General features: G+C 43.6%; 1 pseudogene across 1 annotated transcript; it reads left to right on the forward strand.

Moving 5' to 3' along the window:
• Positions 1 to 16,352: 16,352 nt before the first annotated feature.
• Positions 16,353 to 23,245, forward strand: LOC308511734 (pleckstrin homology domain-containing family G member 5-like; annotated as a pseudogene). Its single transcript has 2 exons — positions 16,353 to 17,010; positions 22,446 to 23,245. The product of its transcript is annotated as a pleckstrin homology domain-containing family G member 5-like (transcript).
• The last annotated feature ends 4,717 nt before the right edge of the window (positions 23,246 to 27,962 follow it).

The following is a 27,962-nucleotide window of genomic DNA, read 5'->3' on the forward strand; positions in this document are numbered from 1 at the left end:
TCAAATACATGTTTTCTTATTTACAGACATATATACTCTTCTCTCTCTCTCTCTCTCTCTCTCTCTCTCTCTCTCTCTCTCTTTAAAATATATTCTTACTGATTCAGAGAGGAAGGGAGAGGGAGAGAGATAGAAACATCAATGATGATAGAGAATCATTGATCGGCTGCCTCCTACACGCCCCGTACTGGGGATCAGGCCAAAACCTGGGCATGTGGCCTGACCTGGAATCAAACTGTGACTTCCTGGTTCATAGGTCGATGCTAAACCACTGAGTCACACTGGCCGGGCTCAATTCTTATTTATAAATTCATTCCAAGGACAGATGCCGCTTGAAAAGCTTTGGAAGCAGTTTCAAAAAAACTAGCTTTTAAGTAACAAGAAAATAGTTATAGAAGAAAGTTTAAATTAAAAGAAAAAATTTTTTTAATTTATTCAAGAGTGGGAACATCCTCCATGAAAATGTGTACTGTGACTGTGGATGGCTGGGTGGCCTTATCACACCTTAAGAATTCAAATGCTTTTTACAATGAAAAGAAAGAGAGTTTCATCTCATTTCTCTCCCAGGGTAGATGTCTGTCAATAGAAGGTGGACATCAATAAAAGGAGGGGCTTGCACAATCAATCCAGAAAGTCAGCAATCTATGAATAATCCAGAACTGAGTATTTATCTCCTCTGCCACACACCCTCCCTCCCAGCCAGTGAGCAAATAATTACTCTCAAGTCAAGCTAAGTGCCCCCCCAGTCACAGTGGCCCAATGCTGACATACAAAGCATACAAATAATTCTCACTCTGGCATAAAAGTGACAACTTTCTTGGAAGAAAAGCAGATACTGTAAGTTTCTTAAAGTCTTCCTGAAACATTTTTTTAAAGTAATTTTTACTTCTTTAGAAAAAATGCATACATGGCAAACCATCTGTAATAAAAGGCCCATTTTATAAAATTTTAACTGGTCTTACTCATATCTGCAATCATAATCCTATTTACAGACAAATATATGTATACTAATAAAAGAGTAATATGCTAATTAGACTGGGAGACCTTCCAGATGTTCTTCTGGACAAAGCCATGGTGGCGGGGCTGAGGTAGAGGTGGTTAGAGGCCAAGAGGAGAGGGCAGTTGTAGGTGATCAGGCTGGTGGGGGGGGGGACCATTGGGAGTAAGCAGGCCATCAGTGGGGGTCAGTTGGAGGTGATCAGGACAGCGGGGGGGGGGGGGAATGGAGTGAGCAGGCCAGAAGGGGGACAGTTGGGGATGAGCAGGCCAGTGGGGAGGGAAGGTAGGGGCAAACAGGCCAGCAGGGCGGGCAGTTTGGGGTGATCAGGCTGGCGGGGGGTCAATTGGGGGCGAGCAGGCCTGCAGGCAGAGTGGTTAGAGGCAATCAAGCAGGCAGGCAGGCAGGTGAGCAGTTAGGAGCCAGCAGTCTCCGGATTGTGAGAGGGATGTCCAACAGCTGGTTTAGGCCCAATCCCTGTAAACTGCCAGTAGGACATCCTTTGCGGGGTCCCAAATTGGAGAGGGTGCAGGCCAGGCTGAGGAACACACCCTCCCCCATGCATGAATTTTGTGCACCGGGCCACTAGTATAGATAATAAATTCCAAATTCCTTAGGATAGTATTTAAGTACCTTCTGAGCTGAAATCAACAAAAAATGGTCTACTTCCATATTCTGATAGTTACTCTTCTTTCATCTGTCCATCACATCTACCAACTTCTTTATATACACACTTACCCTATATTGTAAACCTATGCCACCTTACCAAGGCACTCTATGCAATGCTCTTTTGACTCTTGCTCTTTTGACACTTGAAACCTTATACAAGCTGTTCTTGCTGTTTTGAAAGTTTGTTCCACTCTTCTCAACTTGGTGGACTCTAAGGTCTTTAAGACAGTTTAACAGTCAGGTCAGTTCTTCTCTCCAAGATTCCCCAGTCTTTCCCTCCCGCCCCCTGGCATTGAATTTACTGCTTCTAATTCTGTGCTTTGTTAACACCTATTACATTGTATTACAGCTGGTATTTACCTTTCACAATAGACTGTTAACTCCTTGAGGGAAGGGATCAATTCTAATGTCTGAATTTTTAAAGAGCTGTTGTAGATCCCTCTTCTCAACCCTTGGAAAATAGTTCATAGGTACTTGTCTTAGGTTCAGCCAGCTGGATAGTTTCCTTCCTGAGATAGTGTAAAACAACAACAACAAACAAACAAAACCTCTTTGAAACTGTTATGATGGCTTAGCATCACAGTCTGTTGGTGGCAGCAGCAGCAAGGTTTCTCTGACAGCAATGCCATTGACAATGTCTTCCTTACGAACGATTTCTTATGACTTTAGCTGGGCTCTCTGGTACTTACGCCTCTCCTGGTTTCTTCCATTTTCTTTTTCTTTCTTTTTTTTATTTTTATTTTTTGCCTTCTTCCATTTTCTTGAGCCTGGTAGCCTAGGGTTTCCACGGATTCTATGAGTTATCTGATATACTTTCAATAAATTCTCTTTCTACTTAGGAAAGCCAGATATATATATTAAACAAGAAAGATGATTGATGCAGTTTGGCACAGTTGATAAATAATGTCTTTAAGTACAAAGAAAAAGAGCACAACAGACTTCTACACTGTTTCGCATTTTTTTCTGTCTCATCTCCCTTACTAGATTTTGAGATGATGTTTGTATACACATATATCTTCCACAATTTCTTATAAGAAATATTAGTTCTATTTAACTTAAATAATGGATATGCAAATATTATTTAAAGTGACCAAATACAGTGTTTTTTTATGAAATAGACAATGTGCCGCCGGCCATCATGGCTAATTCAAATCAGCCTGGTTATGAATATGAAAGGTGCCTTTTCAGTTATCTCCCAGCTCTTTTTTCTGTAACTCATGGGTCTTGCCTCTGACTTCCCAGAATTTGCAATATGAGACCTCAGGAACTATCCACCTACTATTTTATCAAAATTTGATGTATTCTTTTTCTAATTCTCCCTGGGGCAAACATCTGTTTCATAAACTGAGAACTCAACCAACCTGGTAAGCTAATCCATAATAATAATGTACATATTAGCATTCTAGATAGCATTACTTTATAATGCCCTTTACAAAAAAAAAATTACACTTGGTTTTTAGAGCAGTTTTAGGTTCAGAGAAAAATTGAGCCAGGATTACAGATGATCCACATATATCCCTTGTCCCCACACATGCACAATCTCTCCCACCATCAATATCTTGTACCACAGTTGCACATTTGTTGCAATTAATGGACTTACTTGACACATCATAATCACTCAAAGTCTATAGTTTAGAAAAGGGTTCATTCTTGGTGTTGTACATTCTATGGGTTTTGACAAATGTAAAATGGCATGTATTCACCATTGTAGTATCATACAGAGTAATTTCACTGCCGTACTTCTCTGTGATCCTTCTATTTATGTCTCTCACTTAGCCCTTGGCAACCACTGATCTTCTCACTGTCTCTATAGTTTTTTACCTTTTCTACAATGTAATATAGTTGAAATCATATTATACTATGTAATCTTTTCACATTGATGCATTTCAATTAGTAAGGGGCATTTAAAATTCCTCAAGTGTTTTTACGTCTTAATATCTCATTTCTTTTTAGCACTGAATAATACTCCATTGTGTGAATATAGAGAAGTTTATTTATCTATTTATAAACTGAGGACATTTTGGTTGTTGTAAGCTATGGCCATTATGAATGAAGCTGCTATAAACACTTGTGAACAGATTTTTATGTGGAAATATGTTATCAATTCATTTAGGAAAATACCAAAAAACATGATTGCTGGATCATATGATAAGAGTATGTTTTGTTTTGTAAAAACTGTCAAATTGTCTTCCAAAGTGGCCATACCATTTTGCACTCTCACCAGAAGTATATGATAGTTCTTATTGCTCTACAAACTCACCAGCATTTTGTGTTGTCAGTGCTCTAGATTTTGGCCATTCTAATAGATGTATAGGCTTTTCTTAAGCCTTCCTCTTTTTGTGGTACAATGCTCTCGGAATCAATGCTTAACCAGTTTTTTGGGGGTTTTTTTTGTAGAAATTTGAGGCCTATGGGCTCAATGCTGAGGAGATCCTAGACTTTGTGGTGCCATTCAACTCTTACAAGTTAACGTACCCCTTATTTTATAATACTTAATATTTTACTTTTCCTATAATTATAAGATATATGAAACCATTAGTGTTCTCTAAACTTTTTTACTTGACCGAAGAACTAAGCACAATGTCCTGTACATAATATAAAGTAATATAGCCTAATTTAATACACACTAACAAAAAAGCTTAACACAGACCAATTATTGAAAGGAATCTTAGAGACAAAATAGGCAGTTCTAGGGAATATAAAGGGTCTGTGGGAGAAGATTGTATAGATAGGGGTTTGGAGATGCCAAAATGCTTATCTTGCAGAGATAGAGAAATGCCACAGAATAAGGGGGGAAGAAGACATACATTCATAGAGGATAAAGAAAAGTCACAAGGTATCAGGAAGAGGGATAGAAGAATGCTGCAAGATAAGAGGAGAGAAAGAGGGGGGAACCACGTGGGCTTTGAGCTTAGAAACTGATACTATGTAGTAGAGTGACCAATGAGAAATACATGGGGGTCCTAAATTAATGAATGTCCAATTAGAAAGGATCCTGGTCAGATAAAGAGCTACAACATATATAAATCAGAGACAAAGGGACACAAAACAGATTTTAGGTTTTTGAATTTAGATTTTTTTCCCATTAGAGAGACAGAGAGCAGGCTTTTTTCCATTTGGGAGCCCCTCCCCAGAGGGTCCCCTTTGAGGACACCCCTGCGCAGATGGAGTTTATATATGCTTTCAATAAACTTCCACATTTTTATTAAATAAATCTGTTAATCCATGAATGTATACAAGGATCCACTAGAATATGTCTGTACCCTTAGCCCCACCTTTCATTAAGATGATTAATGATGACTACCCTGATCTGTGTCAGCACACACACGCACACGGAGATATATATATATATATATATATATATATACATATATATATATATATATATATATATATTTGAAACAATGAAATGGTGTCTCAAGGTAAACATGATATCTTTAAATTGATATTTCTTAGAAATATGAATTTGAATCACTTCTCGGTGAATGTTCATTTGACATAATATTTTAATGTAATTACTGAATAACATTTTCTGTTATTCTGAAACTGGAATGCATTTCTGTGCTTAAGGCAAGTCAGCTGGAATAATTATAAATTATTATCCATTATTTCATTGGTATGCTTATACTGCCTTTACATCTGAATGTCTAATTGCTTTGAACTCACTGCAGGACTTCAATGGATATGTTTAATAGGACCAACTTGATTATGATTAACTTGAATTTTGGTCAGAAGAAGATATATTAGAATGTGTGGCTCAGTCATTTATTTATAAATTCAGGTCCTGCCCCTTTACCCTTCCTTTTAATTTCTGAGAAGCACATCAGGGGAAAATATCAAGAACCACAGAACTTTTGCAACAGATTAAGTCAGTCTATAAGACAAAATAACAAAGCTCTTTTATTCCCTACGCTGATGTGCCCTTAAGTGTAATAAATGTGCCTGAAGCATGCTGGAAGCAAACATTCTTACCAAGCTGTATAAGCCCTCTTTTTCTTTCATTCCATCATTCCCTCATTTTGTGGTTTATATTCTGTCTACCCATACACCAAGAGACTTATAAAAATCTTTTCCTTTTTTTTTTTTTTGAGAAATGACTACTGATGGTCCTATAGTCTACTTCTTTTATTCTACCTACTAGGGGCCCGGTGCATGAAATTCATTCACTTGAGGGGTGTCCTTCAGCCCAGCCTGCACCTTCTCCAATCTGGGACTCCTCAGGAGATGTCTGACTGCCAGTTTAGGCCCGATCTCTCTCAAAATCCAGAACTTCTGGCTCCTAACTGCTCGCCGGTCTGCCTGCCTGATTGCCCCTAACTGCTTCTGCCTGCCAGCCTGATCACCCCTTAACCACTCCCCCGCCAGCCTAATTGATGCCTAACTGCTCCCCTGCCAGCCCAATCGCCCCCAACTGCCCTACCTGCCAGCCCGATTGCCCTCAACTGCCCACTCCCACTGGCCATCTTGTGGTGGCCATCTTGTGATGACGTGGGGGCAGCCAACTTGTAATGACATGGGGCAGCCATCTTGTGGTGGCCATCTTGTGACGACATGGGGGTGGCCATCTTGTGATGATGCAAGGGCAAGAAGCCATCTAAGCTTTTATTAATATAGATTATCAGATAGGTAAAATAAATTTGCTTCATTAAAAAATTTCAATAAAAATATTTTATTTTCAGTTCTCTATTAGACATTCTTTGTAGTTTAACTATGTGTACAAGCAGTTTCAACTATTAGAAAATGTACATTCTCTTAAAAAATGTATCTTATATTTAGAAAGCTATCCATATAAGCAAAAAAGATATTTATTGTATTTATTTTAATAGCTGGTTTAATTTTATGTCTTACAAGGTACGTACATGTGGACTTGATTGGTTGTGTTAATTTTATGCCATTTAGCTATGTTCAACTTTAAGTTATAACAAGCTTCTTTTCAAAGACGTGTATGTTTGTCTGTGTATGTTTTAAGGCAACTGGGACTTTTTTCTGTTATTTCTATTATAGGTCAGATAACAGAAAATCTTAAAGAAAAACAAATGTGCTTAAGAAGATATATTCACTATGGAAGAAATTGAAGCAGTCATCAAAAAGCTTCCAGCAAACAAAAGCCCAGGACCAGACGGCTTCACAGGGGAGTTTTACCAAACATTCAAGGAAGAACTAAAACCTATCCTCCTCAGACTACTACAAAAAATTCAAGAGGAAGGAACACTTCCAAGCTCATTCTATGAAGCCAGCATCACCCTAATACCAAAACCAGGTAAAGACAACACAACAAGAGAGAATTACAGGCCAATATCCCTCATGAACATAGATGCCGGCTGGGGTCCAACCCCAGCAGGTCCAGGGGTCCCCAAAGGTGTGGACGGAGTTGGCGAAGAAGGAATGACATGGAGACAGCATTCAGTTGATCAGCAGCCTAGCCAGGATCTCTAGCCAGGATCTCCAGCCAAGTTCTGGTCTGGATCTCCAGCGAAGTTCTGGTTAGGATCTCCAGCCAGGTTCTGTGTCCATGTTCTCTTGCTAGGTTCTCCAGCCAGGTTCTGTAGCCATGTTCCCTCACTAGGTTCTCCAGCCAGGTTCTGTCCAGGTTCTCCAGCCAGGTTCAGTCACCAGGTTCTAGTCAGGTTCTCTTGCCATGTTCTATCCAGGTTCTGTAGCCAGGTTCTGTCTCTAGGTACTTCAGCCAGGTTCTCTCGCTAGGTTCTGTCTCTAGGTTCTGTTGCCAGTTTCTGTCCAGGATCTTTTGCCATGTTCTCTCCAGCGAAGTTCTTCTGTCTCTAGGTTCTGTGTAGGTTCTGTCTTCTTTCTGTCTCCTTATGTCTGTCTTCTTACGTCTGTATTTATACCAGTTGATTCCAATCCTATCAATCTCTATTCCAAAGGTTAGGGCGTTTCTTATCTCCATTCCAGGGAGTAAAGATTATGTAGCTTAAGCATGATTGTTCGTAGTTAAAGTGATTAATTACCCGCCTGGCACTTAGTTAAGAGGTTTTATTCCCTCCCTAACTTCAGGGGAAAATCCCTACCTGGGGAAACAACCTTTCTCAGAGACCTTGGTTAAAACACATAGTGCCAAGAAGGTGAGCAAACATATTAAGAACAGTATGCCATATATGCCAGGTCCCTTGAAACAGCAAGCATGGACCGGCTCCCGGCAGATGCCAAAATCCTCAACAAAATCTTAGCAAATCGGATCCAGCAGTAAATCAGAAAGATCATACACCATGACCAAGTAGGATTTATCCCAGGGATGCAAGGATGGTACAATATCCGCAAATCAATAAACATGACACATCACATAAACAAATTGAAAGAAAAAAAAAACCACATGGTCATATCAATTGATGCAGAAAAAGCATTGGACAAAATCCAACACCAATTTTTGATAAAAACTCTCAGCAAGGTGGGAGTAGAAGGATCATACCTCAACATAATAAAAGCCATATATGACAGGCCCACAGCAAACATCATACTCAATGAACAAAAACTAACACCATTTCGCCTAAGAACAGGAACAAGACAGGGATGCCTGCTCTCACCACTCCTGTTCAACATAGTACTGGAAGTATTAGCCATCGCAATTAGGCAAGAAGAAGAAATAAAATGTATCCAAATTGGAAAAGAGGAAGTAAAACTGTCCTTATTTGCAGACGACATGATATTATACATACAAAACCCTAGAGACTCCATCAAAAGCTACTAGACTTAATACATGAATTTGGCAATGTAGCAGAATACAAAATTAACCCCAAGAAATCTGAGGCATTTCTATACACCAATAGTGAACTTTCAGAAAGAGAGATTATAAAAACAATCCCATTCACCATTGCACCAAAAAAATTAAGCTACCTAGGAATAAACAACTAAAGAGGTAAAAGACCTCTACTCAGAAAACTACAGGACGTTGAAAAAAGATATAGAGGAAGACATAAACAGATGGAAGAACATACCGTGTTCATGGATTGGTAGAATCAACATCATTAAAATGTCCATACTACCCAAAGCAATCTATAAATTCAACGCACTTCCCATTAAAATACCAACGGCATACTTCACAGATCTAGAACGAACTCTCCAAAAATTCATCTGGAATAAAAAAAGACCCCGAATAGCTGCAGCAATCCTGAGAAAGAACAAAGTAGGTGGGATCTCAATACCAGATATCAAGCTGTATTACAAAGCCACTGTTCTCAAAACTGCCTGGTACTGGCACAAGAACAGGCATATAGATCAGTGGAATAGAATAGAGAGCCCAGAAATTGGCAGAACCAATATGCTCAATTAATATTTGACAAAGGAGGCAAGAACATACAATGGAGCCAAGATAGTCTTTTCAATAAATGGTGTTGGGAAAATTGGACAGATATATACAAGAAAATGAAACTAGACCACCAACTTACACCATACACAAAAATAAACTCAAAATGGATAAAGGACTTAAATGTAGGACAGGAAACCATAAAAATTCTAGAAGAATCCAAAGGCAACAAAATCTCAGACATATGCTGAAGCAATTTCTTCACTGATACAGCTCCTAGGGCACTTGAAACTAAAGAGAAAATAAAGCCGAAACCGGTTTGGCTCAGTGAATAGAGCGTCGGCCTGCGGACTGAAGGGTCCCAGGTTCTATTCCGGTCAAGGGCATGTACCGGGGTTGCGGGCACATCCCCAGTGGGAGATGTGCAGGAGGCAGCTGATCGATGTTTCTCTCATCAATATTTCTAACTCTCTATCTCTCTCCTTCCTCTCTGTGAAAAATCAATAAAATATATTTTAAAAAAATATGTTAAAAAAAGAGAAAATGAACAAATGGGACTACATCAAAATAAAAAGCTTCTGCACAGCAAAAGAAACCATCAACAAAACAACAAGAAAACCCACTGCATGGGAAAACATATTTGCCAATGTCATATCTAATAAGGGCCTAATCTCCAAAATTTTTAGGGAACTCATACAACTTAACAAAAAGAAGATAAACAATCCAATCAAAAAATGGGCAAAGGACCTAAATAGACACCTTTCAAAAGAGGACATTCAGAAAGCCAACAGACATATGAAATCATGCTCAAAGTCACTAATCATCCGAGAGATGCAAATCAAAACAACAATGAGGTACCATCTCACACCTGTCAGATTGGCTATCATCAACAAATCAACAAATGACAAGTGCTGGAGAGGATGTGGAGAAAAAGGAACACTTGTGCACTGCTGGTGGGAATGCAGACTGGTGCAGCCACTATGGAAGACAGTATGGAGTTTCCTCAAAAAACTAAAAATGGAACTCCCATTTGACCCTGTGATCCCACTTCTAGGAATATATCCCAAGAAACCAGAAACACCAATCAGAAAGGATATATGCACCCCTATGTTCATAGCAGCACAATTCACCATAGCTAAGATCTGGAAACAGCCTAAGTGCCCATCTGTAGATGAATGGATTAGAAAACTGTGGTACATCTACACGATGGAATACTATGCTGCTATAAAAAAGAAGGAACTCTTACCATTTGCAACAGCATGGATGGAACTGGAGAGCATTATGCTAAGTGAAATAAGCCAGTCAATGAAGGAAAAATACCACATGAGGTCACTCATTCATGGATAATAGAGACCATTATAGACTTTTGAACAATAATAGATTCAGAGGCAGAGCAGCCTCAAACAGATTGTCAAACTGCAGCGAGAAGGCCGGGGAGGGGTGGGGGCAGGAGGGAGGCGGGTAAGAGATCAACCGAAGGACTTGTATGCATGCATATAAGCATAACCAATGGACATAAGACACTGCGGGGTAGGGGAGGCCAGGGGATTGTCAAGGGCAGGGGAAAAAAAGGGACACATATGTAGTACCCTTTGTAATACTGTAAGCAATAAAAAAAAAGAAGATATATTCAGTGGGTTACAAATATTGCAATCTTTAATGTATTATTTTTGTTTTTTGTAAAGTTACTGAACATTTAACAATGTAAATTATGTATACAACATATTTTATTTTTTTTCTTTATTGATTAAGGTATTACATATGTATCCTTACCCTCTCATTGCTCCCCAAACCCCCCACTCATGCCCACAACCCCTGTTGTCTGTCTCCATTGATCTCTACCCATTGCCCCCACCCTCCCCTACCTTCCCTCTGAGGTTTGACGGTCTGATCAATGCTCCTCTGTCTCTGGATCAGTTTTTGTTCATCAGGTGATGTTGTTCATTATACTTCACAAATGAGTGAGATTATGTGATATTTATCTTTCTCTGACTGGCTTATTTCACTTAGCATAATGCTCTCCAGTTCCATCCATGCTGTTGCAAATTGTAAGAATTCCTTCTTTTATACAGCCACGTAGTATGCCATTGTGTAGATGTACCACAATTTTTTAATCCACTCATCTGCTGATGGTCACTTAGGCTGTTTTCAAATCTTAGCTATTGTAAATTGTGCCTATATGAACATAAGGGTGCATATATCCTTTCTAATTGGTGTTTCTAGTTTCTTGGATATATTCCTAGAAGTGGGATCGCTAGGTCAAATGGGAGTTCCATTTTTAGTTTTTTGAGGAAACTCCATACTGTTCTCCACAGTGGCTGCACTAGTCTGCATTCTCACCGGCAGTGCAGAAGGGCTCCTTTTTCTCCACATCCTCTCCAGCCCTTGTCATTTGTTGATTTGTTGATGATAGCCATTCTGACAGGTGTGAGATAGTACCTCATTGTCATTTTGATTTGCATCTCTCGGATGATTAGTGACATTGAGCATGTTTTCATATGTCTCTTGGCCTTCCTTCTGTCTTCTTTCAAAAAGTATCTATTTAGATCCATTGTCCATTTTTTGATTGGGTTATTTGTCTGCCTTTTGTTAAGTTTTATAAGTTCCATGTAAATGTTGGAGATTAAAACCTTATTGGTGATAACATTTGCAAATATGTTCTCCCATGCAGTGGGCTTTCTTGTTGTTTTTCTTGATGGTTTCTTACAGCATATTTTACAGACCTAGAACAAACTCTCCCAAAATTCATATGGAATAAAAGACAGACCCAGAATAGCTATAGCAATCCTGAGAAAGAACAAAGTAGGAGGGATCTCACTACAAGATATCAAGCTGTATTACAAAGCCACTGTTCTCAAAACTGCCTGGTACTGGCACAAGAACAGACACATAGATCAATGAACAGAGCAGAGAAGCCAGAAATCAACCCGAGCCATTATGCTCAATTAATATTTGACAAAGGAGGCAAGAACATACAATGGAGTAAAGACGGTCTCTTCAATAAATGGTTTTGGGAAAATTGGATAGATACATGCAAAAAAATGAAACTAGACCACCAACTTACACCATACACAAAAATAAACTCATAATGTATAAAGGCCTTACATGTAAGACAGGAAACCAGAAAAATATTAGAGGAATCCACAGGCAGCAATATCTCAGACATATGCTGAAGCAATAGCTTCACTAATACAGCTCCTAGGGCAATGGAAACTAAAGAGAAAATAAACAAATGGGACTACATCACAACCTATTTTCTTTTTTTAAAATATATTTTATTGATTTTTTACAGAGAGGAAGGGAGAGGGATAGAGAGTTAGAAACATCAATGAGAGAGAAACATCGATCAGCTGCCTCCTGCACACGCCCCACTGGGGATGCGCCCGCAACCAAGGTACAGGCCCTTGACTGGAATCGAACCTGGGACCCTTCGGTCTGCAGGCTGACGCTCTTTCCACTGAGCCAAACCGGTCAGGGCACAACCTATTTTCTTATTACAGTAAATATTATGTTGAGAAAATTGCAAGTGACAAAATAATGAATTATTTTTCTACACTACTTGGATGGAAAATATTAGAATGGAGCCATAATCGGGGTTCTAGTCTTGGTTTTGCTAACTTTTAAATATATAACCTCGGATAGTCACTTTTTCCTACTGTTCTCATTTTCCTAACATAGGACTGAAATTGAAAACTCTATAAAAACATTTTGAAATGAGTCTATTTGGGTGGAAAAATACTGCTTATTGTTTGCACCAATAACTTGATCCATGTATTTTAGAGATTTGTGGGGAAAGAGATATGGCCTGGGAATTCTATTACATACTTACTGGGCACAAGTTTAAGTAGACCTAGCACAGAAATGAACATTCATCCAAAAATGGGGAGGCAAAAGACTACAAGGACAAAGGAAAAGTAGATCAGCCCTGGCTGGTGTTTCTTATTGGTTGGGCATTGCGGGCTTGATTCCTGGTCAGGGCACATAGGGGCATGCAGAAGGCGGCTGATCAATGTTCCACTCTCACATCCATATTTCTTTCTCTCCCTGTCCCCTCCTCTCTCTCTCTAAAAATCAATAAATCTAAGAAAAGAAATTGATCAAAGTTATCTATTATAGTTAGAAGTTATTTCTTCTTGATGTAGGAAATATACCTGCAATTGTGGAAGTCACACTTTGAAAAGACACATCAGAGTGATTTATACTTTTCATAGTTTGTGTAGTATTTAAAACTGTAGAAGTAGTAAAAGCTTCACAAAAGCAGATATTTTGTACACTAATGTATCCCAAGCACTCAGAATAAGGCCAGTAATATAAGTAGGTACTCCTGTGAGCAATGCATTACAGAAACAAAATAAGCATCTGTAATACTGCAATATGGATCATCAGCTTGGAAACCACGGCATATGTTCAAATGTTAGCAGGAATAATAAAGCTGGACTAGTTAATCTCTAAATTTTGATTCAATCATAAAAATATGATTTCCTTTTTAATTCTCCAGAAACAGATTTCTCCTGTTTTTATTCTCTCTCTTTTACTAGGCCCTGTTTAGTTTAGTTAATATCATATTATCATTTGTGCATTTTTATCTAAACTCATCTTATAAATTTACATTTTACTTGTTTTCAATAAAATTTAGTTTTTAAAATAGTCTTATGATAACAGAAAAAGTATAAAAAGTTCCCATATGCCCCCTTCTCCTAAAGTTTCTCCTTCATTAATATTTTTCATTAGGATGGAATATTTGCTACAATTAATGAACTAATATTGTTATATCATTACTAACTAAAGTTCAATGTTTACATTAGGATTCCCTCTCTGTGGTGTACATTCTATGGATCTTGACAAAGGCATAAGGTCATGTAGCAGCCATTACAGTATCATAGAGAAGAGTATCACTCCTTAAAATTGTCCTGTGCATCTCTTCCATCCCTAAGTCCCAGAAAACCTCTAATTTGTTTTACTGTCTATAAGTCCTTTGGTTGATCTCTTTCCACCCTCCTCACCCTTTCCCTCTGAGATTCGTTAGTCTGTTCCATGCTTCCATATCTCTGGATATATTTTGTTCATCAGTTTATTTTATTCATTAGATTCTACATATAAGTGAGATCATGTGATGTTTGTCTTACTTTGACTGGCTTTTATTGAATATACTGGGGTGGCATTGGTTAACAAGTGCTGGTAAGGATATGATATTTTGCTTATCATGATAATTTCCATTGGCTTAATCCCTCCATGCTGTCTCAAAGGGTAAGAGATCCTTCTTTTTTCAGATGCATAATATTCCATTGTGTAAATGTACTACAACATTTTTATCCATTCATCTACTGATGGGCACTAGGGCTGTTTCCAAATCTTAGCTAATATAAATAGTGCTTCTTTGAACATAGGGGTGTATATATTCTTTCTGATTGGTGTTTAAGGATTCTTAGGATACAGTCCTAGAAGTGGGATTACTGGGTCAAATGGCAGTTCCATTTTTAATTTTTTGAGGAAACTAGAGTTTTCCATAGTGGCAGCACCAGTCTGAATTTCTACCAGCTGTACTCAGAAAACTTCAGGACATTGAAAAAGAAATAGAGGAAAATACAAACAAGAAGAAGCATATACCATGTTCATGGATTGGAAGAATTAACATCATTAAAATGTCCATACTACCCAAAGCAATATATGGATTCAAGTAAATCCTTATTAACACACCAATGGCATATTTCATAGATCTAGAACAAATAATCCAAAATGCATATGGGACCAATAAAGATCCTGAATAAGACTGGCAACGCTGAGAAAGAACAAAGTTAGAGGGATCATGATTCTGGCTATCAAATAATACTATGAAGCCATTCTAAACTACATAGCATGGTACTGGCACAAGAAAAGGCATATAGATCAATTAAATAGAGCAGAGAACCCAGAAATAGACCCAAGCCATTAAGCTTAACTAAAATTGGACAAAGGAGGCAAGAGCATACCCTGGAGTAAAGCTAGTATCTTCAATAAATTGCCGAAACCGGTTTGGCTCGGTGGATGGAGCGTCGGCCTGCGGACTGAGAGGTCCCGGGTTCAATTCCGGTCGGGGGCATGTACCTGGGTTGCGGGCACATCCCCGGTGGGAGATGTGCGGGAGGCGGCTGATCGATGTTTCTCTCCCATCGATGTTTCTAACTATCTCTCTCTCCTTTCCTCTCTGTAAAAAATCAATAAAATATATTAAAAAAAAAGAAGTATAAATTGTCAGTTATAAAAACAGACAAATGTAAAGGTAATCCTATCTAACAAAAGACAAAAAGGGTAATTAACCGTACCTCCACTACACTTCCCATTGGCTAATCTGAGTGATATGCAAATTAACCACCAACAAAGATGGCGGTTAATTTGCATATGTAGGCTCCAAGCAGTGGAGTAAAGCCAAAGGGCCCAAAGCCAGCCAAGCAGCGAGGCCTCATGGCCCCAGGATCAGCAGAGCCACAAGGCCTCACAGCCCGGGATCAGCGAAGCCTGATGGAAGCCCTGTGTGTTTATGCACCCTGGGGATGCAGAGGTCCCATCCTAGGCAGAGGCTGATGGCGCAACTTCCGACTCCGAGAAGTGGCCTGGGGGCTGGAAAGCGGCTCCTCTGACCTCAGTGCTGGAGTCCTGCTGCTCCACCAGGAGAGGAGCAGAGAAAGGCAGGAGCCTCCCTCAAGGTGACCCAAAATCCCCACCCACACCAGGCAGGCCGCTGGGCCTGTACACGGAGGACTCACCTCCAAGCCCAGCTGGTGGCCCTGCCGCAGCCATGGCAGTCCTGGGTGCAGGCCCCAGCGGGATTCAGGATGGCGGCGGGGGCACCTTGAGTCCTGGGCTCCTTGCCTGCCTTGCACGGCTTCCTCTTGCTCCAGGACCTTGCCCTCTGAGGCCTCCTCCTCTCCAGCACCCAGAGCAGTGGACCCACCGAGGGCCTCCCCGCTGGCCAAGGGGGTGAATGGAGCAGCTGGGACTCCTGGGTGAAGGGTCGCCCTAGGGAGGAGTCCCGACACCTCCATGCCCCACTCCTGGAGCGCTGCCCAGGCCCTGAGTGCAGCCTGGAGCCGCGCAGGCCTGGAGGGCACGGGTGTGGGTGGGCACACATGCGTCTGGTGCAGTGGGACATTCTGGGGAGCCGCCCACGTTCCAGGGCCGCCTCCTGCTTCAGGGCCTTGCCCACCTGGGTGCAGGCCCCAGGGGGATGCAGGGTGGTGGGGGGGCACAATGCGTCCTGGGTTCCTCGCCTGCCTTCCGAGGCAGGCCCTCCACAGTCCCCCCATCCCCAGCTCCCAGAGCAGCGGACCCACCGAGGGCACTCCCCACTGGCCGAGGGGGTGAATGGAGCAGCAGGGATTCCTGGGTGAAGGGTTGCCTTGGTGAGGAGTCTGGACACCTGCACGCCCCGCTCCGTTCAACAACATCCCCGAGATTGTGCATCTGCACCACGGGCTGTGGGGCAGCGTGATAGTGTTGATGGTGGAGAAGGCGCTGTGCATGTGGGTGCTGCTGCAGCCCAGGACCTCCTCAAAGGCTTCAAGATGTTCGGCTCCCTCTTCAAGCCCTACATCCGGTACTGCATGGAGGAGGAGGGCTGCATGGAGTACATGCACAGCCTGCTGCATGACAACGACCTCTTCTGGGCCTACGTGACTTTGGCTGAGAAGCACCAGCAATGCCAGCGGCTGAAGCTGAGTGACATGCTTGCCAAGCCCCACCAGCAGCTCACCAAGTACCCGCTGCTGCTCAAGTCGGTGCTGAGGAAGACATATGAGCCGTGTGCCAAGGAGGCCATCATCACCATGATCAGCTCCATGGAGCGCTTCATCCACCACGTGAACGCGTGCATGCAGCAGCGACAGGTGGTGGATGGTAGGAACGATGAGGTGGACAAGCTCCTGAAGGAATTTATGCACCTGGACCTGACCGTGCCCATCTCTGGTGCCTCCCCTGAGGAGACACACCAGCTGCTGTTGTAGGGCAGCCTGAGGATGAAGGAGGGAAAGGACAGCAAGATGGATGTGTCCTCTTCACGGACCTGCTCTTAGTGACCAAGGCAGTGAAGAAGGCTGAGAGGACCAAGGTCATCAGGCCACTGTTATGCCCAGATTTCAGGAACCCCAAGAGCCCACCAGGGAGCCAGCAAGTCCTATGCAAAAGCAGAGAGTCTTCTATTCAAACTAGTTCGGCTCCCCGACCACACTCACCATTGCAACGGTAAGCCAAGTGGCAGAGAGAGGGCTAGCCCGATGGGAAGAGGAGTTTTATAGGGGGGGGTGGAGCAAGGGGAGGAGAGGTGACTGTGGGCCCCGCTGATTGGCCAGACGCAAGTCAGTGTCCTGCCACACAGGATGTGGTCATATCCATGGCAACCTCCCCCGACTGTCATTGGTCAGTCCAAAGAAGTCCTGGGTGTGGTCAGCAGAGGCCTGGGCCTCCGGGAAGAAGCCCTGAGGAGCACATGGCCAAGGCAAGATGGAGGGTGCAGCCCTCGCCCTTTCATTCCCCCCTTTGTCTTGGAACTTCCAGCTCAATCATGAGACGATCTGTATTTCTATTTCACCCTTGCTAGAGGCCCATACTGGGCACACAGAATTATCAATTGAATTATTCCTATATGCTTAACAAATGGTTCCGTGGAAGGGAAAGAAACCATTTTAGCTTTTAACAACTTCTATTGAAATAGGATTTTTCTTCTTAAAATTCCTCCATGGCTATCAAAAAGCCAAATCAAAATTAATTTATCTACTGTCCTGGATGTTTGCATAAACACAAGAAGAATGGTAACTGACTACCTTTGCTGGAATCTCATGGTTGAATCTTAATGTGCCCCGTAGGGCCGGAAGCCAAGCCATCCAGCTGCCATCAGGCCTGCCTGCAGTATCTGCTGAGTTAGGTGAATCTCTCATCTGTAGCAACTCCACCTGAGCCCACGCTCCAGGCTTTAAGGCCCATCTCAGTAGCCCTCCTACTTGTTGTGGCCCAGAGTGTGTGGGGGTTCCGCAGGGATGCAGAGGCATCTTTACTGCTCCCCTTCTACTCTTACCAACTGCCAGTGATGGTAGGGCATTGGCTTGACACTCCAGCGCCAGCCATCTTCAGGGCTCCCAAGCAGGATACCAGGCTTTTTTTTTCGTGGCATTTTTACTGGCTTCAAGTCTTTGGAGCTCAGACAGGGCTCTTTAAAACATGATACTCCAGTCAAAGTTTTCCGTTAATAAAACCACTATTAGGAACCAATCTTATTGAATATATGCAAAGAAATGTATTGCCATGACTTTTTTAGCATTGCCAGATTTTGGAGGAATTACATAAGGAGAAAAACATACTGATCTACTTTAAGATTCTTTGACTTTTCTTGCCAATTCCTTTTCATGGATTTTTTAGAGTTATAACAAAACAGTAATTGTTGGCATTAAACTTTCTTTCTATGCATAACCATGCCTTAGACCTTTTATTCTAAACAGGCCTTTTCCAGCTTACTACCCCTGACATGGGCATGGTCACGCAAGCCTGCAAGCAGTACAGAGGCTGCCAACTGTCAACTGTCTCTCAACAGTGATCAAAACCTGATGGGCACCCTTCCCTGCCTAGTTGGGCACCTGCTCTCTTGGCAGCTAGACACCCTTTACTTTTGGGGTTCACCACACACAGTCCCCTTTCAGGATAACCAACATATATTCAAACCTGCAAGAGAATCAAAGGTCAATATAACATATCATGTGATCCTATAAATTGTCCTTGTCTCTTTGGAGCCATGTCCATGAAGATGAAGGCATTATCTAAGTCTATTACACAGTATTGTGGGGGCTCCTGGTGGCAGGAGTGATCGTGAGCAACGTTACCAGCATCAGGCAGGTCGAGCACGCTGTAGCTTGAGCTTGAGCGGGTTGCGTTGCTCTCGATCGACGCTCCATTTGGTGCACGGATGGGACCGCTGACCGGACGTGAGTGTAATGGACCCAGGTCGCGATGCCATCTACCTTGAGAGCGGTAGGGGTCATCAGCACCACAGTGTAGGGACCCTTCCAATGTGGCTCTTGGGCAGGGGTGGGCAAACTACGGCCCGCGGGCCGGATCCGGCCCATTTGAAATGAATAAAACTTAAAAAAAAAAAAGACCGTACCCTTTTATGTAATGATGTCTACTTTGAATTTATATTAGTTCACACAAACACTCCATCCATGCTTTTGTCCCAGCCCTCCGGTCCAGTTTAAGAGCCCATTGTGGCCCTCGAGTCAAAAAGTTTGCCCACCCCTGCTCTAGGGTCTCCCAGCGGTGCCTTCTGACGTAGACCCAATCTCCTGGTCTGTGCTGATGAGGAGTTGGGGTTGGGCTGGTCTCATAGATGGCGCGGAGGCATGGCCAAATGTCCTCGTGCGCCTTCTGGAGCCCTCTCAAGGAAAGAGATTGTTAAAGAAAAGCCACCCAGTCCCTGCCAGTCTCCGAGTCAGAAAGTCCTGATGGCTTCTAGGTAAACCTGTTTATTAGCTACAGTGCTCTGCTTTCTTGCCTTTCTACCAGTTCCCTTTGTGGCAGAGCAGCAAGCATGCCTCTTTCAAGGGAGTGCGCTAGAAGTGGGTATCAGCCCCTCCTTTGCTAGCAGCAACAGGTACCAAACCCTTTCAGTACATTTGACCAGCTTCATTCCTGCCCATCTTTACAGATTCTAAGGCCCATTGTCTTCTTTTAACCAGCAAGCCAAATGACACTGGCCTGTATTATTTAATTCAGCACAGGCAGGGGGAAGGGCCCATGAAATCTCTGCCTCGAGGAACTGTGAGCCCCACCCTTAAATGTCCCAATCAGACTAGAAAAGCCACAAATACATTTTAAATCTACCCCAGAATTCCAAAATCCCAACCCAGCACAGAATATCACATAGTAAATCAAAGTTCCCAGCAAACAAACAGACAGAGATGTTTATTAGTTAGGCTGGCCGATTCCACCTCTGACAGAGAGCAAGCGCCCTTGGGCAGGCTCAGGGTGCTTTGCTATCCGCCAGAGCACTCAGCCTTAAAGAAATCAAACATGTGCTTCCAACCCCCCCCCCCCCCACAGACTTCCACATTTACATGAACAAATAATTATATCCAAGTAGACATACAAACATTAAATAAACATTTACACTTACATCCTTTCAGTGAACAAGTACTTTTACAGTCTTGGGATCTTGAGCAGATAACAGGAACACCACCCAAGTCCCCTGATGGGGGCCTGACAGGAACAGATGTGGGGGCCTCCCTTTCCCACATACCAGGACAGGATTCTTGACCTATGTCTCATCCAGATAGAAACAGTACATCATAAACAAACAAACAAATCCAAAACCAAAAACCAAGAAAACCAAGGCCAAAAGTACCCTCTGACGTTTCAGGGGTACCAAGGAAGGAGAAGTTAGGCCGCGTCCAGCCCTTCTCACAATCCACCACCAGTGACCAGTCCCAGCTCAGTGGTCTATCATCTATTTAACATTTTCCTTTCCACCCATCACACCAAAGCCATGCTTTTCAGTTAGTTAGAACTTTTAGCCTTAATTTTTAGGTGACATGTAAATAATTAACATTCCTCAGATTAGCAATACATTCAAAATTTTTAAGAGACACATAAATTTCACTAGTTACACAATTTTAAACAACAAAGATACATATTTAAGCAATAAGGACAGATCAATTTACAGAAACCAGTTTCTACCTGAAATAATTGTACTTTACTTTAGAAATTGGATTACTGCTATCAGTCCCTTTTAAAGGCTTTGAAATAACCTTTAATTGTCCTTAGTTTAAGGAAAGCAGAGTTTTCTAGATTTAAGAGATTAGCTTAAAAATAAATCCGAGAGGCAAGCACACTTTCTGCCCCATCCACATTTCTGCAGCAAAACTTCGCCTTAAAGCTCCACCCCTGACTAAATCAGAGGGTGGGGCCTTTGCTGTTTAAACTGGTCCTTGCATCAAAAATCTTCAGTTGAGGTCACAAAATCAATCCTCCCTTCTCAATCAGACCAATAAGCAAAGGCATTTAGTTATTATAATTATATAATTTTTCCCAATTCAATTTGAACCTTAAACTTTTAGCTGGCAAGTTAAATATTCAGCATTTCTCAATATTCAACCAATAGATTTACTTTCAAGCGGCTTTGGAAAACCACATTTGAGCCTTGCAAAACAGGTTCTGGCCTACCTGGTCTTTTCAGATGTAAATTGACCACATTCTTCCTTGGGAAGGCAGCCTTAACACCCTTCAGTTAACATTTAAAAGCTGTTCTTTATTATGGAAATGCCAATCCTTCTGCTAGAATCTAGCCAGCATCTTTTTTCCCCCAGGTAAATGATCAGTCTTGGGCTCCATCCTGCACATCTGTAAGGAGACTCCAGCTCAAAACTCTATCCAAAATTGGATAGTGCGCACATTAGTTTTAAGTCAGATTTTCTCCTCACACGTGCACAGAAATCCCAGATGCATCTACTCGGGGAGGGGTTGACCTGTCTTCACAGACCCTTACTCAGATACCCGCCTGACAGAAGTCCTTGAGCCACACAAAGGAGGGGAGAGGGCAGGCCCCCTCCCTCCACACTCACATACTTTCACCAGATATTCATTCAGAGTTTAAACAATCCATTTAATTTCTAACAACTTCCCAACTCCTGAGGGAGCTCTAAAGCCTCCCCCAATCTCCTTGAAATGATCAATCACAATACCCAAAGGAGCAGTCTGAGTCCATCCCATAAAGTCTGTCCAGTAAGTCCACAGGAAGAAACATACAAACACAGAAAACTAAATGGGCCTGAAAATACAGCCTTCCAACTCCATGGAAGCAACTAGACGATGGCCTTATGCCAAACCGGCGGGAGAGACCCGCCTCGTCTCAAATCCATGAGGGGAAACCACATCCCTCGTGAGGGGAATACGCATCCCTCCTGGGGAGCAGAACGTCTTCCAACTCTCCCCCACCCGTGGTCCTTCAGTGGTGCGTCCACCTAGACCCCTTTGGGCATTTCAGATTTCAGAAGCGAGCTCGCACAGAACAGAACACACAACGACACAGACACCTACCGCAGTCAGTCAGACTCTCTGGATCAGGGGTCCCTCAATGGTCTTGGGAACCCCAGGAGAGCCCCCAAATGTTATGCCCAGATTTCAAGATCCCCAAGAGCCCACCAGGGAGCCAGCGAGTCTGATACAAAAGCAGAGAGTCTTTTATTCGAACTAGTTCGGCTCCCCGACCACACTCACCATTGCAACGGTAAGCCAAGTGGCAGAGAGAGGGCTAGCCCGATGGGAAGAGGAGTTTTATAGGGGGGGTGGAGCAAGGGGAGGAGAGGTGACTGTGGGCCCCGCTGATTGGCCAGGTGCAAGTCAGTGTCCTGCCACACAGGCTGTGGTCATATCCATGGCGACCTCCCCCGACTGTCATTGGTCAGTCCAAAGAAGTCCTGGGTGTGGTCAGCAGAGGCCTGGGCCTCGGGGAAGAAGCCCTGCAGAGCACATGGCCAAGGCAAGATGGAGGGTGCAGCCCTCACCCTTTCACCACCACTGCTGGTGGACAAGATAGTGTGCCGGGAGCTACAGGACCCTGGTTCCTTCCTCCTCATCTACCTGAACGAGTTCCACAGTGCCATGGGGGCCTACACATTCCAGGCCAGTGGCAAGTTCTGTGCCAGGGCTGGGTGAACTCCATTTACAATGCCCAGAACCAGTTGCAGCAGCTGCGTGCGCAGGAGCACTCAGGCAGCCAGCAGCACCTGCAGAGCCTGGAGGAGGATGAGCAGGAGGATGAGGAGGAAGATAAGGAGGAAGAGGAGGGTGGGGAGAGTAGCACTTCCACCGCCAGCTCCCCCACCATCCTGTGCAAAAGCAGCAACAGCCTGGACTCCCAGCACTGTGCCTCGGAGGGTTCCACAGAGACCCTGGCCATAGTGGTGCTGGAGCCCAGGGAGAAGCTCTCCTCTCCCGAGTTCGAGTGCGGCCCCTTCAGCTCCCAGTCGGAGATGTCCCTCGACCAGCGAACTGCTGGCCCTGGGCCCCTGGACAGCTGCTCCTGCTCCATGGACTCTGCATATGGCACCCTCTCCCCCACATCCTTGCAAGACTTTGTGACGCCAGCCCCTGTGGTGGAGCCAGTGCCCTGGCCCCTAGATTTACCATAGGCCCCTTCACCCCCGCCCTTGCCCCTCCTCTGCCGCTGCACCCCTGTCCAGCTGCAGCCCCGCCTGCCCCACCTGCTCAAGTCCAAATCTGAGGCCAGCCTCCTGCAGCTGCTGGCAGGGGCTGCCACCCAGGGGGAGCTCCCAGCCCCAACCCCCAGCCGCAGCCTGTAGGAACTCTGCTTGGCTGCCATAGCCACCGGCATTAGAACTCTGGGTTCCCCTCACAAAGCTGGGTCCTGCTGGAATTGCAGAGGCCATCAAGCCCTGGCAGTGGCTCCCAGCTATCAGAGATGGAGGGCAGGACCACTTGCCTGGTGGGGGAGCCCAAAGGGCCTGCCAGGAGGAGCAGAGAGCTGCCCTCAAGGACCTCCCCCAGGGTCCAGCCTGAGCCACCCCTGGGGATCTCTGCCCAGCACAGGAAGCTGATGCTGGCCCAGCTCTACCTCATCAGGACCACCCTGCTGCTTAACTCCCAGGCCCTGAGCACAGCATGGAGCCGCGCATGCCTGGAGGGTGGGGTGGGGGGGGCAGGAGCACATGTGACTGGTGCAGCAGGACTTGCTGGGGAGCCACCCGCCTTCCCGGGCAGGACTCAGGCCCGGTGGCCACCAGGCCCTGAAGGCTGCCCTGAAAGCCACACAAAGATAACCTGCTGCTGGAGGGCAGGCATGCGGTGCTCTGGGAAGATGATGGAGGTAGGGAAGGAAGGTCATGGAAGGGAACAATTGCAAGCGGAGATCCTGAAGGTTCTAAAAGCAGAGGACCAGCTCCTTGCAGACCTGAATTCCGTGTGGGCCTTTTTCTGGGCCCTGTGGAAGCAGTGCAAGACACAGGAGGAGGTGATGAACCGGGGCTGCGCCCAAGGAAGACTCGGAGGACGCAATGTGTGGACAGGGCCAGGTGGAGCAGGCAGGCCCATACGGAGCCCGCTGGAGCACAGCCAGACCCCAAGGCGATCACCAAGCCAGGCCCCAGGGAGAAGCGAACAGATGCCACTCCACTCGCTGGAGAAGACCATTGAGCAGAAAACTAAAGAAAGCAATTTTACATCATTTCCCAGGTGGAGAACAGTTGGCATGTAAGCCCCTGACCAGTTCCCAGCCTCTCCTCTGTCTGTCTCTCTCACTCTTAGGTACCATGTTCTTTGTTCTCTCTTAAGTGCAACTCATTTTTAAACTAGATTGCTTTTAAAAGAAGACTAAATAAACTTTCCCTTAAGTTATTTAGGCGGTGCTGAGGCTGCTGGGGGCCGGATTACAGTCACAAACACGCAGGGGAGCCCGGCACCCAGTAGCCCCAAGCCCCACTGAGGCGGTTTTGGGGCTGCTGGGGGCTTGATCGGAGACACAAACCAGCAGGCCCGGCACCCAGCAGCCCCAAGGCCCACTACTTTGGTGCTGGGGCTGCTGGGGGGATCAGAGACACAAACCCACAGATCTGGTACCCAGCAGCCCCAGCACAGCAGACCCAAACCCTGCCATCATTGAGCTGGGAATGCTGGGGGCAGAATCAGAGACACCAACCTGCAGGCTTGGCACCCAGCAGCCCCAAGGCCCACCACCTTGGTGCTGGTGCTGCTGGGGCCCTGATCGAAGACACAGATCCGCAGCCCCAGTACCCAGAAGCCTCAAGCCCCACCATCAGGGTGCTGGGGCTGCTGGGTGTATCAGAGACACAAACCCGCAGGCCCGGCCACCCAGCAGACCCAAGGCCTAAGGAGCAGCAAGCTGAGCGGTAGGAAGCAGCAAGCAGGTGGGCAGTAAGGAGGGAGGGGTCTCAGACTGCGAGAGGGCACAGGCTGGGCTAAGGGACCCCCCTACCTATCCCCAGTGCATGAATTTTGTGCACCGGGCCTCTAGTATAGTATAATTCTAGAATATAAAATTATACTACATTCTATATTCTAGTACCAGGTAGGTTCTAGAATTATTGGGTTGGTCACTTTGCAGATATATAAATGACTGCCAACTATGTTGTACACCTGAAACTAATATAAAATAATATTAAATGGCAACAGTAATTAAAAAATAGCCGAAACCGGTTTGGCTCAGTGGATAGAGCGTCGGCCTGCGGACTGAAGGGTCCCAGGTTCGATTCCGGTCAGGGGCATGTACCTGGGTTGCGGGCATATCCCCAGTAGGAGATGTGCAGGAGGCAGCTGATCGATGTTTCTCTCTCATCGATGTTTCTAACTCTCTATCTCTCTCCCTTCCTCTCTGTAAAAAATCAATAAAATATATTTAAAAAAATAAAATAAAAATAAAAAATAACATAAAATAAAATAAATTTCTGTTGGTTAAGCTAAAAAACCCAATACAATGAGATACCACATCACACCAGTCAGAGTGGCTATTATCAAATAACCAGATAATAATTTGGTAAAAGTCAAAGAAGGGGAAGAAGCGGGAAGGGAGGTGGATCTTGAAAATGACTTCAGGTTTTTTCACTGCACAGAATATAGTCAAACACTGCTGCAGTTAAATATTTTACCCTTTGTTTTCCCTGCATGATCTACAATAATCATCTGCTTCGTGTTGATATTTACTGCTGTGTTGCTGACAATTACCTGAAAGAGAAGTTGGGGGTGCTTCACTGGACTGGAAAAAGTTTAGCTAAATCAGAACGCAGGTCTAATTAAGCAAGTTTATTCTCTCTATATAAAAGGCTAAATTGACTCACACATGCACAATACATATAAAGCTCTCTGGCACCAATCGCACACATGTGTTTCGATCTGTCATTGTTGATTGTGAATTTGGTTGGCACTTCTATTATAGAGCAAGGCAGATGATGATATTAAAACATTTATTCTACTTAATTTCCTTTCAGTGTTCATGAATTCATGCACCAGTCCACTAGGTTGATATAAGGTGAGTGGAACAAATACATAAGTTATCCACTGTACTATTATAGTGCCTTACAATGACAGGGTAAGACATTTTGTGAATTGGTAACTTGGACTATTTCTAAGGGTATATTAGTCATTAAAGACATTTTGCCTCTCTGTAAAATTAATAAATTAAAACAAATACAAAGCTCATGAATTACAGTATATTCTTAATTTAATTAACAAAATCAAATGAGAAACATGTGCTAACTAAGATTTTGTTGGTGATACTGCTTGAATGAAAAAATTACAGTTGACAGCTAGTGTAGTCAAAAATGGGCACCACGAGAAAATTGGTGTCGAAGATACTTTAAGGACAATGTCTCTTAGAATTACAAAATTAGTTGGGCAATTAAAAATTAAACTTCCAAAGAATGACAAAATAGACACATTGGCTTAGTTCAGGTTATTTAAATAGACTTTATGAAAGAAAGGAAATTCATGAGAAAAGATAATCATTAGCAATTATATAAATACTAGAGGCCCAGTGCACAAGATTTGTGCACTAGTGGTGGATCCCTCAGCCTGGCCAGCACCTTAGCTCTTGGGATCAGGCCTAAGCCAGCAGTCAGGCATTCCTCTCACAGTCCAGGGCTCTCTCAGTCCAGCACCCCTTGCTCCTTACTGTCCACCTGCAGCAGAAGTAGGAGGGGCTCCTGCAGTGCTGCTACACTCACCAGCCCTGAGCCTGGCTTCTGCCTGAGCAGCGTTCCCCCTGTGGGAGTGCACTGACCACCAGGGGGCAGCTCCTGCATTGAGCATCTGCCCCCTGATGGTCAGTGTGCGTCCTAGGGATCAGTCCTTCTGCGGTTTGGTCAATTTGCATATTATGCTTCTATTATATAGGATATATTTTTAGATTACATAGTATTGATTTAAATAATCACAGAATAACACTTCAACTACACTTCATAATATAAATTTGGAGATTTTGTAACAACCTAAATTTAAGTGGAAGGGAAAAAACCAAATTTCAAAATTCAATTTTATTATTTTTTAAATATATCTTTTATTGATTTCTTACAGAGAGGAAGGGAGAGGGATAGATAGTCAGAAACATCAACCAGCTGCCTCATGCACACCTCCTACTGGGGATCCTACTGGGGATGTGCCCGGAACCAAGGTACATGCCCTTGACCGAAATCGAACCTGGGACCCTTCAGTCTGTAGGCCGATGCTCTATCCACTGAGCCAAACCGGTTTGGCTCAATTTTATATTTTAGTATTTTATTGATTCGTTTTATCTTTACCAGCACCACCATTTGACCACCGTGGTTAAAGCCACCAACTGTATTTAACTTGGAAGTCAATATATTTTGCCCCATCCCTTCCATATTTGCAGTGCTTTCTCCTAAAAGCAGCTAGAATGATCTCTTAGACATTTGTGAGATGCTCCTGTGGCAGAGTTAATATGAAAGGCATCAGCAACTATTTTTTAACATTTATCTTTAGTATTAAAAGTATTACAGATGTCCCCTTTGTTTGGTGTTCTCCCCCATTAACCCCTTCCATCCAGAACCCACCTCTCCCAGGCCTTCACCACTCTGTGTCCAGGGGCTATGCACATATGCATATAAGTTCCCTGGTTAATCACTCCCCATCCACTCCTCCACCGTGCTTTCCCTCTGAAATTTTTTAGTCTGTTCCATGCTTCTATGCAACAAATTTTTAAAGGTAAGGTTTAACAGAAAGAGTTTCCACATATTGATTTTTGAAAAAACATCTGCATTTTAGTTTGTCATAAGCAGACACCTCCATACTATACATAACTGCCTAAGAGGTGATTTTTTTTTTGTAATCAAATGCACACAGTTTTATTTTTTTTTCTGAGAGATGATTTTTAAATGTAAATCTAGTCACCTCACTTCCTAACTTAATTTATGTTCCAGTGTAGATCTTTCTACTAAGATCAAGATCCACATAGCCAATTGCCTATGGGAGAAAATGAGAATATTAAGACTATTTTCAAACTCAAGTTGTCATCAGCAAGATTCACTATCT

Source organism: Myotis nattereri, assembly GCF_964212035.1.
Source record: "Myotis nattereri genome assembly, chromosome: X".
Taxonomy (NCBI): Eukaryota; Metazoa; Chordata; class Mammalia; order Chiroptera; family Vespertilionidae; genus Myotis; species Myotis nattereri.